Source organism: Herpailurus yagouaroundi, unplaced genomic scaffold (genome assembly GCF_014898765.1).
Source record: "Herpailurus yagouaroundi ecotype Mexico unplaced genomic scaffold, PumYag 77, whole genome shotgun sequence".
In the NCBI taxonomy this organism is placed as follows: domain Eukaryota; kingdom Metazoa; phylum Chordata; class Mammalia; order Carnivora; family Felidae; genus Herpailurus; species Herpailurus yagouaroundi.
In genome coordinates this window covers 32,517,257-32,533,964 of record NW_024412388.1, presented here as the reverse complement: position 1 = coordinate 32,533,964, position 16,708 = coordinate 32,517,257, and the positions used below count along the sequence as shown (strand labels likewise).

At 49.4% G+C, this 16,708-nt stretch overlaps 1 protein-coding gene across 5 annotated transcripts in view; it reads left to right on the top strand.

Annotated features, from left to right (window-relative positions):
• HIVEP3 (HIVEP zinc finger 3) overlaps window positions 1–16,708 on the top strand; it is a 469,700-nt gene that overhangs the window by 362,684 nt on the left and 90,308 nt on the right. For all 5 annotated transcript variants that reach the window (XM_040469831.1, XM_040469832.1, XM_040469833.1 and 2 more), the window contains one exon: window positions 7,710–7,907. The gene's annotated coding sequence lies outside the window, so the exon portion shown is untranslated. The remainder of the gene's footprint in view (window positions 1–7,709; window positions 7,908–16,708) is intronic.

Here is a 16,708-nt window from a genome sequence, read left to right as displayed (position 1 = left end):
CTCCTAACCTTGCCAAGCCTCATGTGGAAATTGGGGTCCCAGTCCTGCCCTGCATCCTGCTGTGTGGCAGGGGAGGGAGATCGCCCAGGAGAAGGGCTGAACTCCGTGTTCAACACCTAGGAAAAAAACCACTGAGAATCTCTGTTATTGGTAGGAGTGTGCAATTATTTTCCATTAAGAAATAGTCCCATGACTATTCCGTTGGGTGGACTTATCAGCATCCACTTATTAAACCAGTTCCCTAGTGATGGATAGTAAGGTTGTTTCCATGTTCACTGGTAAAAATGTTGCTGCAGTGATCACGTGTGTGTGACATCTGTGTGTACGTTCCTGGAAGACGATGTATATTTGTGTGTGCACTTGGGAAGCCGCTGGCTCCACGTAAATTTTGGCCACCTCTTGTCTCCAGCTCTGATGGTGGCCATCATTTCCCTCTTTGCCAACCCAATGGGGGAGAGTTGGTATTGACTTGAACTTCTATCTTTTTTAATTATTAGTGAGGCCAAGCATCTCTTCCTATCTTTATTAGACATTTTCATTTCTTGAAAATTATTTACTTCCTCTCTCCATTTTGTTAGCTTTTCCTAATGTTTTGTGGGTACTTATTACATATCATGGATAATGACCCTATTTTTAAAGTGTTTGGTTAGTTATTTTCGAGAGAGAGGGAGAGAGTTCAAGCAGGGGAGGGGCAGAGAGAGAGGAAATCATAGGATCCCAAGCGGGCTCCACACCATCAGCACAGAGCCCAACATGGGGCTTGAGCTCATGAACCATGAGATCCTGACCTGAGCCTGAATCAAGAGTCAGACATTTGCCTGTGGGGCTTAGTCTGCTGAGCGTCCCACTTCAGCTCAGGTGATGATCTTGGCTTCGTGAGCTCGAGCCCCACGTCGGGCTCTGCTGACACCTCAGAGCCTGGAGCCTGCTTCGGATTCTGTGTCTCCCTCTCTCTCTGCCCCTCCCCTGCTTGCACTCTGTCTCTCTCTCAAAAATAAATAAACATTTAAAAAATTTAAAAATAAAATAAAATGTTAGAAAAAATTTTTTGAAGAGTCAGACACTTAACTAACTGAGCCACCCAGGCACCTTGGCCCTATTTTTATATGTTGCAAATATTTTTACGTAGCCTGTCATTTGCTTTGTAACTGTTGCTGAGGCCTTTTGTTGTATGTAGGGCTTAGTTTTTTTTTTTTTTTATGTAAGCACATTTATTCATCTTTTCCTTTAAGAGCATGGAGGTCCAGTTCAGCCTTTGAAAATTATTTTCCAACACTAAGGTACACAAATATTCTAATAGTTCTGATATTTTCGTGGACTTGCTGATATGTATGTTTATTTCTTTAATCCCAATAAATTTGTGTTAAGTCTGGTGCACATACTCTATTTAAAATAGAATCCCCCGCCTTCCCTCACCGTATCCCATTTATTTCATGCTTGTAGGTTTACACGCATCTTCCCTGGCTAGATCCTCAGATCCTGAAAAGCAGGCATCTTTTCTGTTTTGTTCACTGCTGACTCTCTGGTGCCCAGAACAGTGCCTGACACATAGTAGGTGCTTAGTAAGTACTTGTTGAAGGGATAGACAGCCAGCCAGTTGTCACAGCTTTCTTATTTAAATAATCCATTCTTGGGGCGCCTGGGTGGCTCAGTCGGTTAAGCGTCCAACTTCAGCTCAGGTCACGATCTTGCGGTCCGCGAGTTCGAGCCCCGTGTCGGGCTCTGGGCTGATGGCTCAGAGCCTGGAGCCTGCTTCCGATTCTGTGTCTCCCTCTCTCTCTGCCCCCCCCCCCCCGTTCATGCTGTGTCTCTCTCTGTCTCAAAAATAAATAAACGTTAAAAAAAATTTTTTTTTAAGAAAATAAAAAAATAAATAAATAATCCATTTTTCCTCCACTGTAATTACACCTTCAACAGCCTCTTGTACGGTTACTGGTCATCAGGTTCTCCCTCTTCTTCGGTTTTACAGTTTATAATTTTCTAGAAAATCGTCAGTTTTCAAATTCATTGACATCAAGTTATGTATGAATTTCTCTCAATTTAAAAAAATGTTCATATACCTGTTTATACTGCCCTTCTTAATGGTTATTTGTGATTGTGCCCTTTCCTGTTACTCAGATCAGCCAGGGCTTTGTCCTGGGGTTGGTCTCAGAGAGCCAGTCTGCAGCTGTGTATTTCTTTCATGGTGGCTGCTATGCTTTTCTCGTTCACTCATTTTTGTTTTCAACTTATTCATTTCTTCCGGATAGATCATTTTGTTTATTCTACCCTTTATCAGCTTCTTGGGTTAGATGCTTAATTCATTTGGTTTCAGTCTTTCTTATTTTATCACGAAAGCATTTAAGGTCTGAATTTCCCTCCAAATGCAGTTTTGGTTACACTCCCCAGATTTGTATTTTATTTTATTTTATTATGTTTGAAGTTTATTTATTTATTTATTATTATTTTTTTTAATGTTTATTTAGTTTTGAGACAGAGAGAGACAGAGCATGAATGGGGGAGGGCCAGAGAGAGAGGGAGACACAGAATCTGAAACAGGCTCCAGACTCTGAGCCGTCAGCACAGAGCCTGACGCGGGGCTTGAACTCACGAACCGTGAGATCATGACCTGAGCCAAAGTCGGACACAACCGACTGAGCCACCCAGGCGCCCCTATTTATTTATTTTTGAGAGAGAGAGAGAGAGAGAGATTTAGAGAACGAGCAGGGGAGGAACAGAGAGAGAGAGAATCCCAAGTAGGCTCTGCATTGACAGCACAGAGCCCGACGTGGGGCTCAAACCCATGAGCCATGAGATCATGACCTGAGCCAAAACCAAGAGTCAGATGCTTAACCTACCGAGCCACCCGGGGGTCCCTTCCCCAGATTTTTCAAAAGAGGGATGCTCAATGTCATGCATTCATAAATATTCTACAAAGGTAGTTTTGTGCCTCTTTGACTCAAGTTATTTAGAAAAGCATTTTTTAATTATCATGCGCATGGTTTACTTACTTATTTATTTATTTAATTTATTTAGCTGCTTGTTAATTTCTAACTCCGTTGCATTGGGACCACAGACTGTGGTATACATGTTGGAATTTGAGATTTTCTTGTAGTCAGGTACGAAGACATTGGAGAAAAAGATGTTTTCTCTGTTTCTTGCATATGGATGAAGTTAAGCTTACCAGCTGTATCTTCAGAACCTCCCTACTTTTCTTTGGAGATTACTTGTACCATCAGACTTAGAGTAATGTGTTCAAGACACTATTCTGTGTTGGTCTTCTTGTGGTTCTAAAACTGTATGATTTCATATATTTTATGGTTCCACTGTTCAGGGTGAAGGTAAGGTTCATGATTCATGTGCCTTCTTGGAGAAATAGACCCATTAGCAATCTAAAGTGCCCCATTTTATTCTATTTAACATTTTTACATTTTGTCTGATATTAACATTAACTTTCCTGGATCTTTTGTTACCATTTTGCTTATTATTTTTTTTGCCTTTTTTTTTAGTCCAACCTTTGTCCATTTGTTTTAAGTGTATCACTTCCAAACAGCAGATGGCTGGATTTTTTTTTTTCCATTCAACCTAATCTCTTATCTCAAAATACAGTCATTTAATTTATTCACATTGTTCTATTTATTGATACATTTGGGCTTGTTTTATGTCTTTTGGTTATGATACCTTTTCCTTTACCTGTCTAACGCTTAATTAATTGAATTAATTAATCGAATTTTTTGTTTCTCCCCCTGACCCCACACACAGTAGTTTTTTTTTCTGGAAATGGTTACCCTTAAATTAAAAAATTAAAACCCATGCTCCTCTAGTGTCAAGGAGCTAATTCCCAGCCAAATGAGACCATTATTATCAGCATTTGCTTAGATTTGACTGTGCATTTTTCTTTCATTGTTCATCACTGTTTCCTGTGTATCCTGTCTTGCCCTTTCTCGAGTTACTTATTCTGATACGGTTTTAATTTTGTGGTAGTAATTCCTTGAGTAATTGTTTTAAGAAAAGATAAGTGGCATACTATTTTTAGTACTTCTGTCTTTGGCTTTGAGAGCCAGTGGAGTAACAGATCTTTTAACCCTTTTTCCTCAGACCTCTGTAGTATTTGTTGTCTTCTGGCAGTTAGTAATGTCAAGTCCAATGGCAATTTGATTCTCAAAATTTTTGGAGAGTCAGAGACAAAGCTGAGCCCACTGCTGACCTGGGTAAAGGGTGGCATCACCTCCATGGAGCTTTATCATATCCAGAGGAGGCAGCAAGATCGGGATTTGCTGAGGGTTGAAAGTCTCCTTTAAAATGGATATGTCAAGGGGCGCCTGGGTGGCTCAGTTGGTTTAGCGTCTGACTTCAGCTCAGGTCATGATCTCTTGGTTTGTGAATTCGAGCCCTACGTCGGGCTCTGTGCTTACAGCTCAGAGCCTGGAGCCTGCTTCTGATTCTGTCTCCCTCTCTCTCTCTGCCCTTCCCCTGCTCTCTCTCTCTCTCTCTCTCTCTCTCTCAAAAATAAAATAAACATTAAAAAAAAATTTTTTTTTAATGGATACGTCAGTGCAGGAGCTTCATCAGGATGGTGCAAGGAATACCACACCACAGGCTGGGGGTGAGGGTAAGGGGGGGGGGATTTTGAGGCAAGGCAAGGGACTCCAAGAATCTTAGGGCACAAACTGTTGAAGAGCTGAAGGATCCTTCAGGAAGTTTCTGCAAAGAGCAGTCAAAGCATGTGTCAGGGCTACAGTCTCCTGGAAGAGAGTCATGCTAAGGAAGACAGTAAGGTGTGGGGTAGGTGGCTTCGGGTCTCCTCTCCTTCCCACTCTTGTCTCTTTGGAAACCTGAAGGATTCACTCATTACCCTTGGATTTCAGTAATTCTGGCTAGCCAGCCCTGCCCTGGCTCCCGAGGCCTCCGAGCACAATTCCCTCCCTGGCAATTGGCACGTGGGCCTTTCCCTGCCCCTGGTGGGTGAAGCCGGCTTAGCTTTGATTCGTTTTTCTGTCATTCCTCCTTGTCTGCTTTTGCTCAGACTTGCTGGCCGGCTGGTGCTACTCTGAGAGCGTTCTTACTTGAACCTTTCTTATTTCGTTGGACGTTGTTCTGTGTCCCCGGAGTTTGGGGGAGAAGAGGTAAACCCATGGGCTCCACCTACCATGTAGAACGTCAGGTGTGTGTAACATTTTCCTGGTGACCGGATGCAGGCGGGTCCGCCCTGCCCACTCACCTGCTGCTGGAGGCCAGGAGCAGCATTCGGGCAGTGCTGGCCCCGCTGGTGGATGGCAGAGCAGTGGCTCGCTCCCTCCACCCGAGCCCGTCCTCTGCTCCAGCCACACCTCTGGTCCCCACTGCATTACCTCGCTGATTAAGACGATTCCGTGACCTCCCTCGGCTGCGAGATCAAGCCCAGCCTGTTACATATACCAAGTTCTCCCCCTGCCCAGGTCTCGCCTCCTGAGCTATCACCACCTCTCACCTCCAGCCACACGGACAGCATGAAATTCTTCGGACACTCGTGCAGTTTGGGGTCTCCTGTCTACGTACACTTCTTACAATCTCTTTCTCTCTCACCCATTCAGACATCATCAGAATCGACTACTCTTTTCTTCCTGACTTCAAGGGGTAGTCGCTCAGAACCAGTGAGTCTATGCATCCCTTTGTTCCTGGCCCCTCCTCCCACAACAGTGATCCCCTTGAAGGCAGGGACTGAATCTTTGCCCTTCCCACTGGGCCTGACCCAAAATAGGTGCTGAATGTGCTCGGTTCAATGAATGAGCAACCCAGCTAGGTTCTAAAGAGACTTGTTCTACTCCGACTGTGTGTGAGACCCTGTGCCAGTCTCCAGGGGTGGGGAGTGGGTCAGACCGACCCCGCCGAGGTGTGTGCAGTCCACAAGGCCTGCGAGACTCCGGACTCTCTACGCTCAGAGGTGGGGAATTGTAGACAGTGTTCATAGGATAGCCCGTCCTAAGAAATCAGGGTTTTGACCCTGGGAGGGACAGAGCACAGCTGTTTGTATTAATAACTGAGATCTATCAGAGGATGTGGGGTTGACGAAAACCGAGGAGTGGTGAGAAGTTCGGATGCTTCGGGCAGCAGGATCAGGGAATGATAGACGGAGGCCACTGTGGGGTGGCGCAGTGCTGCCCTGGGGTGCGGGGCAGCGCTGGCTGGATTCCAGAGCAGCTGGTGTGGCGGGGAGGGGAGAGCAGAGTGGCTTCAGTTACCTGCACATTTTCTAGGAGTCAGCAGCGGGACGTAGTTGCCGGAACATTAACTCTTCCAAGGCTGTGCCAGTAAAACCACGGTGCCCAAGAGAAGGAAGTCATGACAGTGCCCCAGGCCCACGAGCAGGTGACTCCAGACCTAGATCGCTGGGCGTACTGTGGGATAACGCCCAGAGCAGCGCCAGGCACTGGTCTACCGAATCACTAAAACCCTGGGAGGTAGTTGCTATTTCTTAGCCCCGCATTCAGGCATAGGGAGGCGACACAGAGGTCACGAGTACGGGGCCGGACGGGGACCCAGGTACCCTAGCTCTAGGAGCCACATCCTCAGCCACCCCAGCACACTGACTCCAGCAGACAAGCCAAAGCCTAGGCCCAGGGGAGCAGCGTGGATGCGACACACACACACACTACACTCAACTAAAACAACTCAGGCTTTCTGGAGCACGAAACGCCCTCCCCTGTATTTTCTCATTTGATCCTTACAAACAGCGTGTAAGTTGATGATTGAAAACTGGTGCTCCCTCCTTCATCCGCTGACCCCTGAGCCCCTTCCCTCTGGCCTCGAGTGTTCCATTTGGTTTAGTGATTTGGGGAATCCGGTTCTTCTGCCCAACTATTGGATTTAATTTCCACGCAGGCCCGAATATGCATCACTTGTGCAGGCCGTATTCGTTTTCTCTCGCCGTGTAGCAAATCATCTCAAACTTCGTGGCGCTTGTTTGTTAGCTCATGGTTCTAGAGGTCAGAATTCTGGTACAGAGAGGCTGACTCCTCTGCTCAGGGATGAAATCAAGGTACCTGTGGGCTGAGCGCTTGTCCTGAGGCCCTGGAAAATTCTGCTTTTCCAGCCTTGTTCACTTGATGTCAGAATCCAGATACAATCCATTGGTTGTAGGACTCGGGTCCTTTTTCTTGCTGGCTGTCAGTGGGGGGGGGGGGGGGGGTGCTTCTCTGCACCCCTTCAGGTGGCCTTTCCACATGCCCCCTCCATCTTCAAGGAAGCAACCTTGCAAGTCAAATCCGCCTGACTGTAATTCCCATGACTTCCTCTTCTGCGACCAGCCAGAAAAAAAACTCTGCTTTTAAAGGACTTTCTTGGGTAGGGTAAGCCCAAGGAATAATCTGTTTTGGGGTCAGCTGTGTCCTGTAACGTAACCTAAGCATGAGAGCAAAGTCCATCCTATTCACAGTCCTGGAATTATGCAGCATGTGTACATCAGGGGACGGGAAATCTTGAGGGCCATCTTAGAATTAGAATTCTTTCTTCTTATTGGTGAAGAAACAGGGGACTCAGAGAAGTTAGGTGCCATGTGCAAGATACAACATGGTACCAGGACCACCATGCCGTACTGTCTTCCCAAGGGACGTGGGGATCGAGCCCAAGATGGGCAGCTTGGGAGGAGCTGGGGGCCTGGGCCTCCTGGGACCGGGCAGAGGTTGTTCTGTGTCTGAAGAAGTTGACCTAGCAACCTCTTTGATCATACTTTTTTTGACCGTCTCCTGCAGGATTCAAGGCACAAACCTGGCAGCCTCTAACTAGTTCGTGGTGGAGCCTCAAGAGATACTGGCCAGGCAAGCTCTCCCTTCCAGAGGGAAGAGCAGAGCATGAGAGGAAGGCCACGTAGCAGAAGTGGACATGAATGCTGGTTTCCAAAGAGAACAGTGTTTTAGTTTTGGTCATCGAAAGTGGTGCCTTCAGCACAGGTAAGAAACAGGCCATCAGTGAGTATGCTCGATGGGGGCGCCATTTTGGTCTTTTGCATGAGCTCGCTACTGTTCTTCCTCTTCCGAATGTATTGTTGTTGTTATTATTATTATTGCCTTCCTTGAGCCTCTGTGGAAACTGGAAGTCGTCAGGACTTCCTTGGCCAAGAGCAGAGACCGTGAGGGTCAGCACTCTTTCCCTGCCTCCACATTGCCTCCCCCCAAATTCAGTTGTCTTCCCAGTTCCTCAGTTTCCATTCTGTCCGTGGCAACAACTCCTCTCGAGAGACCACAGCCTCCTCACATGACGGCCCACACACCAGAGTTCCACCGTCTTTTCTGTCCCCCTCTCCGCCCACCCCCATGATGGCTCTTGCCTGAAGAGCCCCTGGCCACCCCCTAACTACTCAGAGGAGCACAGCGGGTGTTGAAGACTGAGCGGCGTCTCTTCAGGACCCTCCCTGCAGTAAAGAAGTGAAAGGATGTAGGGTTCTCAGCCCTGGCTACACGTTAGAATCATCTAGAAAGTTTTTAAAAATTTCTAGTAGCGAGACCTTGTCTCCAGAGATGCTGGTTGAGTTAGCCTGAGGAGGGGCCTCGGCGTCCATCTATGTATTTGTGTATATAAATATTTAGCTCTTCCGGTATGCTCTGTGGCTCCAGATTAGAAGTTCAGGTTGTGGTTCAGGCTAGGTGTGTGGTGTTAGAGCTCTTTGGGCTGGGAATATGTCTTTGGATGTTTTGCCTGGCTTCGGGGTGTGTCAGAATCACCGAAGTAGGTTGCAGGGGTTGCCTGGTGAAAACAAAGGGGGCACTTGGGTGGCTCAGTCGGTTAAGCGGCCGACTCTCGGTTTTGGCTCCGGTCACGATCTCACGGTTCGTGGGTTTGAACCCTGCGTTGGGCTCTGCGCTGGCAGGGCAGAGCCTGCTTGCCATTCTCTGTCTCCCTCTCTCTCTGCCCCTCCCCCACTCGCGCCGTCTCTGGCTCTCTCTCAAAATAAATAAATAAACTTTACCCCCACCAAAGCAGATTTGCTGGCCCACCCATGTTCTCCGAAGCAGACTCTTGGGACGGGGGAAACAGGAATCTGTATCTTGACTCAGGCGCAGCCGATGTGTGGGTGTTCCGGGGCCTCTTTCTGGGGACTCTGGTGATGCTCTCCCTGTGTTTGGGTCTCTGGGCTTGGCTGTGAGTCCTGAGGGCCTTTCCAGCCTGGCGTGCGGTGAGCAAAGCCTCATCCCCATCCTCCTAGTGGTTTCGCACTTACAGAGAGGAGGCTAGGGCCTCGGGCAGCCCTCGAAGAGGGCACCACTGTACCTAGTTGTTCTTCCTCTATGGGGACCCTTGGGGTAGCTGGGCCCAGGCCTCTGCCCACAGCTCGGCTGCACCACGTGGACCCCCTTGACCCAGGCCGTGACCGGGGTTCTCCAGTGGAGGTGGGGGAGTCACCCCTGGACTCTGAGGAAGAAGGACTGCCTCACTCTGTGCCTCACCCTGTGCCTCACTCTGAGAGATGTGCCACGAACTAGTTAGATGTGGTGCTTAATAGTGGAGGCTCTGGACCTTCCTGGGTTCAAATCCCAGCTCAGGCACTTACGGGTTTTGTGAGGCATTTACGATTTAGGAGGCAAGTTGCTTGGTCCCGCTTGTAAAATGGGAAGTAATGGCGCCCACCTCACAGGTTGCTGTGCAGATGCAGGGAAGGCCCCTGGAATGTTGCTGGACACGTAGTAAGGGATCCCTGAATGTGAGCAGCCCTTCGGACTTGTGCAGGCAGGTTGGCCACCTCTCTGCCCTCCTGGTTGCTGTGCTGTGACATGTGTGCCATGCTCTGGCCATCTGGTTCCCAGCGTAAGAGTCAGAGTGAAGTAAAGCCACCAACGCTACGTATGGGGCCTGGGACTTTATCGGCAAATCCGAGTACCGCACAGACCCGAGTGAGGCTTGGTTCTATTGCCCCTCTTATAGAGATAAGGAAACTGAGCACAGAGAGGTTCAGTGATTTAAAGACAATCACACAGCAAGTAAGGAGCAGAGCCTCTGGCCACAAAAGACCCAGCACTGTCTTCTCCACCAAGACGCATCCTGAAGAAAGGCAATAACAGCTTCAAGGATGACCCTTCCCCAGGAATATCGACATTTTCATAGGAATCAACAGTGCCATAATGAGTCGGTCCCCTTCCATGGCATCATGGGACGTCTCGTGGTGCCGAGGTTTAGCAGTTGTTTCCATCTGCGTATGTCACAGCCTTTGTGGGTCTTCTCCGCCAGCAGTCTCGGGGAAGGATCTGGGTTTATTAGGGTAGGTGCGCAGGAAATACTTGAACCTGGCTGGAAACAGAAACCTCAGAGGGATATGCAGGAGGAGATATGGGAGGACCGTCAAGGAGAGTACAGGTGGGGATCCTCCCCAGACCTCACATTGCCTTCCCCTACTTTATTGCTAAATGCCCTTTTTGTCCATGTGGGCTCTGACAGCTGCAGGGAAGAATCCGTAAGGGATGGGACTGGTCTAGAGGGAAATGAGCTGTCAGTTCCAGCAAGAAGTCTGGTCCCCAACCCCCTCCTGTGCTCTCCCTGGGGAATAAAAGCCTCTGTGATTAATGGGGTGCCGACTCAGGGCTTCTGGAGTGTCCAGGTGCTCCTGGCCCACTGCTGGCACAGCCTCCCTAGCCACCACGGAGGGTGCTGGGACATATGGCCTCTGAATGAGGGAGAGGGCTCAGGCCCGGGCAGGTGGGGATATCAGGTAGGACACAGCTGGGGGCCAGCCTTCATTGACATTGCACACTCCCCTATGCTGGGGAGGCCCATTCACACTATGTGAGCTTGGGAACGGCTATGTTTGAGGTTACTGGAGGGCAGGGAGTCATGGCCCCCCTCTACTGGGAACCTGGACTGAGGCTCTCTCCAGAGTAAATGTGATTTCTGAGTAAGTCAAGATGAACCTAATTTGAAAAGAGACATTAGAGCATTTTCTCAGCAGCAAAGCCCTCGGCCAGTAGTATGCAAACTTCTACGGTCTTAGAAGCCATTTTTAAAAGTCGAGTCCTACATGGAATGCCAATAATATCAAACAGATTATATTGGCAGTTTATTGATATGCATTTATCTTTTATTTTTTTAATGTTTTTATTTATTTTTGAGAGAGCGCAAGAAGGGAAGGGGCAGAGAGAAAGGGGGACAGAGGATCTGAAGCGGGCTCTGTGCCAACAGCAGTGAGCCCAGTGGGTTTGAACTCACAAACTGCGAGATCACGACCTGAGCTTAAGTCGGACGCTCAACCACCTGAGCCACCCAGGTGCCCAATTTTTGACATGTATTTATTATGAACGTCCGTCAATAAAAACATTGAGATCTCAGAGTCTAGATTAAGGGTCAAAAAACTACTGCCCACGGGTCTAATCCAGGCTCTTTCCTGATTTTTGTAAATAAAATATTGTTGGAACATAGTCGTGCCATTCACTTACACATTATCTATGGCTGCCTTCCTGCTCTGGTGGCAGAGTTGGGTAATTGTGACCGACTGTCTCTCCCACAAAGTCAAAAATATTTACTCTTTGGTCCTTTATAGAATTTTGCCGGCCTCTGCTCTAGATAATCATTTTATCACGTACCAACTATAACATCTAATATTGCCTTTTTTTGTTTTTATTTTGTTTGGCTTGGTTGCACAGTATTAAGCAAATTCCAAATCATTATCTATAAGATGATGTGAATGGTAACAGACTTCTAACCGCTTACCTTCAGCCCCGAATGATCTTCAGTTCAATGCTAGATGGACATTAGGAAAGGAGGAGAATGATTCTGGTTTGCATCACTGAGAGTATCAGGCAACGGCTTGCATTCCTTCCTATTACAACACTCAGACAGGAAGCAGACAATCTTGATGACGTCTTCGTGATAATCCACATACTATATTCTCATATCATGCAAAGTTTCAGAGTGTACTTGTTTGTGCGGTTTTATGTAAGGATGTATAGTCCTGAACCGAAGAAGCAACATGTCCAGTAAAGAGCTCCGAGCTTTCTACTTGAAGACCTATTTTATACTGAAGTTCAAGACCTGCCCAGGCTTTAGTCTGAGTTCTGCCCAAACCAAGTTAAGCTGGCCACACCTGTTGTGTGTACCTGGTGGGTTACTATGATGTGCTAAGGCACATGTTTGAATGCACAGGTCCATTTTCCACCACGGTTTTATTTAAAAGGAGTCGAACTATATTTTTGGAATAAACTTCTCGAGTGACCTTTGAAGAACTTCTAAAATACCTCCGTGGAACACAGTTTGAAAGCCCCCCCCCCCCCATCAAATATTGGTGGTTCTCATTTCTGTGCTTCACGGAGCCGAGGATGCTGAGGGCTGGGGGGGGGGGGGGTCAGTGGAAGAAGTTCTTGGGAAACAGGGAAGCCTCCTGGGCTCCTGCCGAAACTTGGGGTGTCTCCTGATGATTGTTGATGACCTAAACACAGCTCCCCTGGCTGTTCTCGTGACTTCCAGCCATCAGCTTGGGAGAGGAGGTCTGGAAGAATGTGGGGAGATTGGAATATGTGCAGGGAAACCTGTGGTGTTGGCGGGGTGGGGGGGGTTGGATATGGAGGGAGTGCACAAATGGCTTCTAAGTAGCATGCAGAGGCCTTTGCAGCCACTCAGCAGACCCGGGTTCAGGCCAGGGTAGAGGAAGCAGGATGGCAGGGGGCAGCTGGCTCAGCACTCTAAGCAGGTTTGTGCAGGAGGAGGGTCTTGTGAATGCCTGGGATGGGGACCGATGCCCCAGGGAGTTGGTGGCTTGGGGTTGGGCAGTGGCTTTGGGCATTTGAGGCAGAGCCCACAGAGTCAGGAATATAACCCAGGAGTCCCGACTCACAGGCTGCCTGCCTTCCCTGGGGGGGGGGGGGGGGGCGCACGGGGGGGGGGGGCCGGCTCTCAGGGATAAAAAAGCACCAGCTCTTTCTGAGGTTTTGCTGCTCACCCCGTAGAAAAAGAACATTTTTAGATTTTTAAAAGGATGACCTCATTTTTTTCTTATTTACATAGCCCTGTTTGTTTATACAGTCCTTTAAAAATAGCGAACGTGTGCTAAGCTTAGCACTCTCTCCCGCCACAGCGGCAAAGCCAGAGTGTGGGGAGAAACACCTTTTTCTCTAAGAGAGGGGCAGCCTTGTTTCCGAGGACAGATGGGAGCAAAACGGGACAGGTAGGAAGTTTCGTGGTTTTTTGTGTCGCTTTTCCAAAATAGCCACACTCCTGCCTCCCACTTCCTGCCTGACTCGACTCAGAGAAGATTTTCTCCTATAGAAGACTTGTGTTCTGTGCATTCTCAGGGAGGCATGAAGGGATCTGTCAACAAGCACACACGCTTGACCCCGAAGACCTCGAGCTTGGCTCTGGGCTTGCGTTCTGGCTCTGCTGCCTACCGGCTGTGTGACCTTGGGCAAGCCGCTCTACTTCTCTGTGCCTTATTTGTAAGATGAGGAGAACAGCACTTACCTGCACTTGCTGTGCACAGGAAGTGAGGGAGTATGTGTAAAGGGCGTAGCCCGGTGCAGGCACACAGCAACTCTTAATAAATCTCGTGACAGGGGCGCCGGGGTGGCTCAGTCGGTCAAGCGTCTGACTCTTGATCTCAGCTCAGGTCATGATCTCATGGTTTGTGAGACTGAGCCCTGCGTCGGGCTCAGTGCTGACACTGAAAAACCTGCTTAAGATTGTCTCTTTCTCTCTCTCTCGGGGCGCCTGGGTGGTTCAGTTGGTTGAGCATCCGACTTCAGCTCAGGTCATGATCTCCCGGTCTGTGAGTTTGAGCCCCGCGTTGGGCTCCGTGCTGACAGCTCAGAGCCTGGAGCCTGCTTCGGATTCTGTGTCTCCCTCCCTCTCTCTCTGCCCCTCCCCTGCTCATGCTCTGTCTCTCAAAAATAAAAACATTTAAAAAAAGAGAGAGATTCTCTCTCTTTCTCTCTGCCCCTCACCTGCTTGCTTTCTCTCTCTCTCAAAATAAATAAACATTAATAAACAAATAGATCTCTTTATAAACAACAGCAATGATGTCATATTCGCCCCCCACCTGGACAGTTAACTAGCCCCCCAACCACCTTCCCTTCCAGCCAGCTCATCTGCCCCACCCATCCCTACATTGTCCCAGAGGGATAGAAAGATAAAACACAAATCCGACCATGCCGTCCCCTGCTTAAAACCCACCAATATAAGGGCGCCTGGGTGGCGCAGTCGGTTAAGCGTCCGACTTCAGCCAGGTCACGATCTCGCGGTCCGTGAGTTCGAGCCCCGCATCGGGCTCTGGGCTGATGGCTCAGAGCCTGGAGCCTGTTTCCGATTCTGAGTCTCCCTCTCTCTCTGCCCCTCCCCCGTTCATGCTCTGTCTCTCTCTGTCCCAAAAATAAAAACGTTGAAAAAAAAAAAATTAAAAAAAAAACAACCCACCAATATCTTCCTACATGCATGGCCGGGATCAGCAACATTTTTTTTCTAAATGGCCAGATAGTACATATTTTAAGCTTTGCAAGCCACACGGTCTCCCTTGCACCTGGTCACCTCTACTGTGCTGCGTGAAGGCAGCCACGGACAGCGCGTAAAGGAATGAGTGTAGCCGTGTTCCAGTAAAACTCCGTGGACAAAAACAGGCAGCGGGCCGGATTTGACCTACAGGATATGTCCATCTCCTCGGCTCAGCTTCCCTCATCCAGCCCGTTCCTGTTCTCCGTCGCTCCTCCTCCTCCTCCCCAACTGCTGTGCAGAAAGGACTCCTCACACTTTACCCAAAGTTCCTTCCTTCTGGAATCTCCTTCTCTGCCCCCACCCTCGTGCTTCTCCACCACGATGTTAGGAACCGCTGCCCTGGGTTTCTGTGGGTTCTCTGGATTTCTGCTCTGGGCATGTGTGCAAGCACCCTCTGTCTTTGCTTTAGAGAGGACACCCCTCACGCAAGAATTCTGCCCCCCTCCTTCAGGTGTGCTGGTGTGTGTTTAAGTGTTTGTAGCTGCTCCGTAAGCATTGTTACTGAACACAAAAGACCTGTAAGACAGACGGCTGCCCTTAGGGAGCTTACAGCCTGGCTAGGAAGCTAAGATGTGAGATGGTGAAAAGCCAGCCAGCAACCCAGGATGGAAATGACTGGGAATGTGTCTCTTGGGGTGCCCAGGACAAGGTGCTTCTGACCTTTGTGGAGGAAGGAGAAGTCATCTGAGTTGGACCTTGCGGGGTGGGAAAGAGGTTCGGAGAGAGGGAGGTCAGGAAGGCTCTCCGTGCTGGGGAAATGGCAAGAAATAACACTCGGCTCTGGGTTCAGGCTGGTGAGCGGACAGCCCACCCTGGTGACCACTGAGGGCCTCCTGTGAGAGACTGGGGCCTGGGCCTGGAAATCAGGGTGGGGCCTGCTCCGGGGCTGGGGCGGTGCAGAGGGGGTTGGAACATCTCTCGAGCCAGAATTTCCCCAAGTGTGGCTCATAGACCACCCCCTACAACAGAATTGCCTGGGGTGTTTCTTTATTTTTCTTTATTTTTATTTTTTAGAGAGGGGGCAGGGGAGAGAGAGAGAGAGAGAGAGAGAGAGAGTCAGAGGCAGAGAGGGAGAATCTTAAGCAGGCTCCACACTGGGAGAGACTCCACACAGACGCAGAGGCTCAATGTCAGGACTGTGAGATCCTGACCTGAGCTGAAATCAAGAGTTGGATGCTTAACACAATGAATCACCCAGGCGCCCCTGGGTGTTTCTTTAAAACACAGATTCTGGGACGACTGGGTGGCTCAGTCAGTTAAGTGTCTGCTTTGGGCTCTGGTCATGATCTCACGCTTTGTGAGTTCGAGCCTCGCGCTGGGCTCTGTGCTAACAGCTCGGTGCTTCAGATTCTGTGTCTCCCTCTCTCTCTGCCCCTCCCCCACTGACACTCTGTCTCTCTCAAAAATAAACATCAAAAACCCCCACAGATTCTACAGCCCTGTCTCAGGAGGCTGGGGGGCTAGAGAGGGTTAAAGCCATGGTCTGTAGGAGGAAGAAGGCTGCAATACGGTTGAAGGTGATGGCCACACGCATTCTTTAGATTGACATCACCCGTGCACGTCTCTGCCAGGCTGGGAAGAGGCGAAGCAGGAATGGATCATCTTTTCCAAGAGCAGATAAAAACACCCAAGCTCAGACATGGGAAGTGACTTGCCCAAGATCACTCTGTGAATTACTTGTGGACGTGGGACTGGCTAGTTTGGCACAGGCTTCCCCTCACAACCCCAGGGCCCGGGGTGGTCCTGGAGGTTCCCCAGAGAGAGGAGAAAACAGGTATGGTGAATATCCCCAGACCCCAGCACAGGCTGGCACACAGCTGAACCAATGAGGGAATGGGTGGGGTGGGTGGAAGAGGTGACGTGGGGGCAGAAGGGTGGGATTCTGGGGTGGTTCTGAGGCGGCGAGCCTGGAAGTGTAGGAGAATGGCCATACCCGATGCAGAGGGGGAGAGATGAGGTTGGCGCGAAGCATATTGCACTTGATGGTTGGCCAAGCTGAGCCGTCACCGCTGGAAACGTCTGCCTGGGGAGTTCCGGGGCAGCACCGGTGATGTGTGCAGCCGTGGAAGCTGCGAATCAGGGCAAGAAATGGCAGAGAGACACGCAGAGGATTAAGGACCAGCGCCTGAGGGATGAGCACACACATCTAGAAGAAAAGGCTCTTCGTGAAAGAGCCCACGAAGCGTGCGGAGAAGCGGAATCGGGACGGGCTGGGGCCGACCCAGAAAAGAGGGGTCAGCCGCCAGTCACCCGGGAACGCCCTTCGGGCCCCTCTTTAGAACAAAACCGG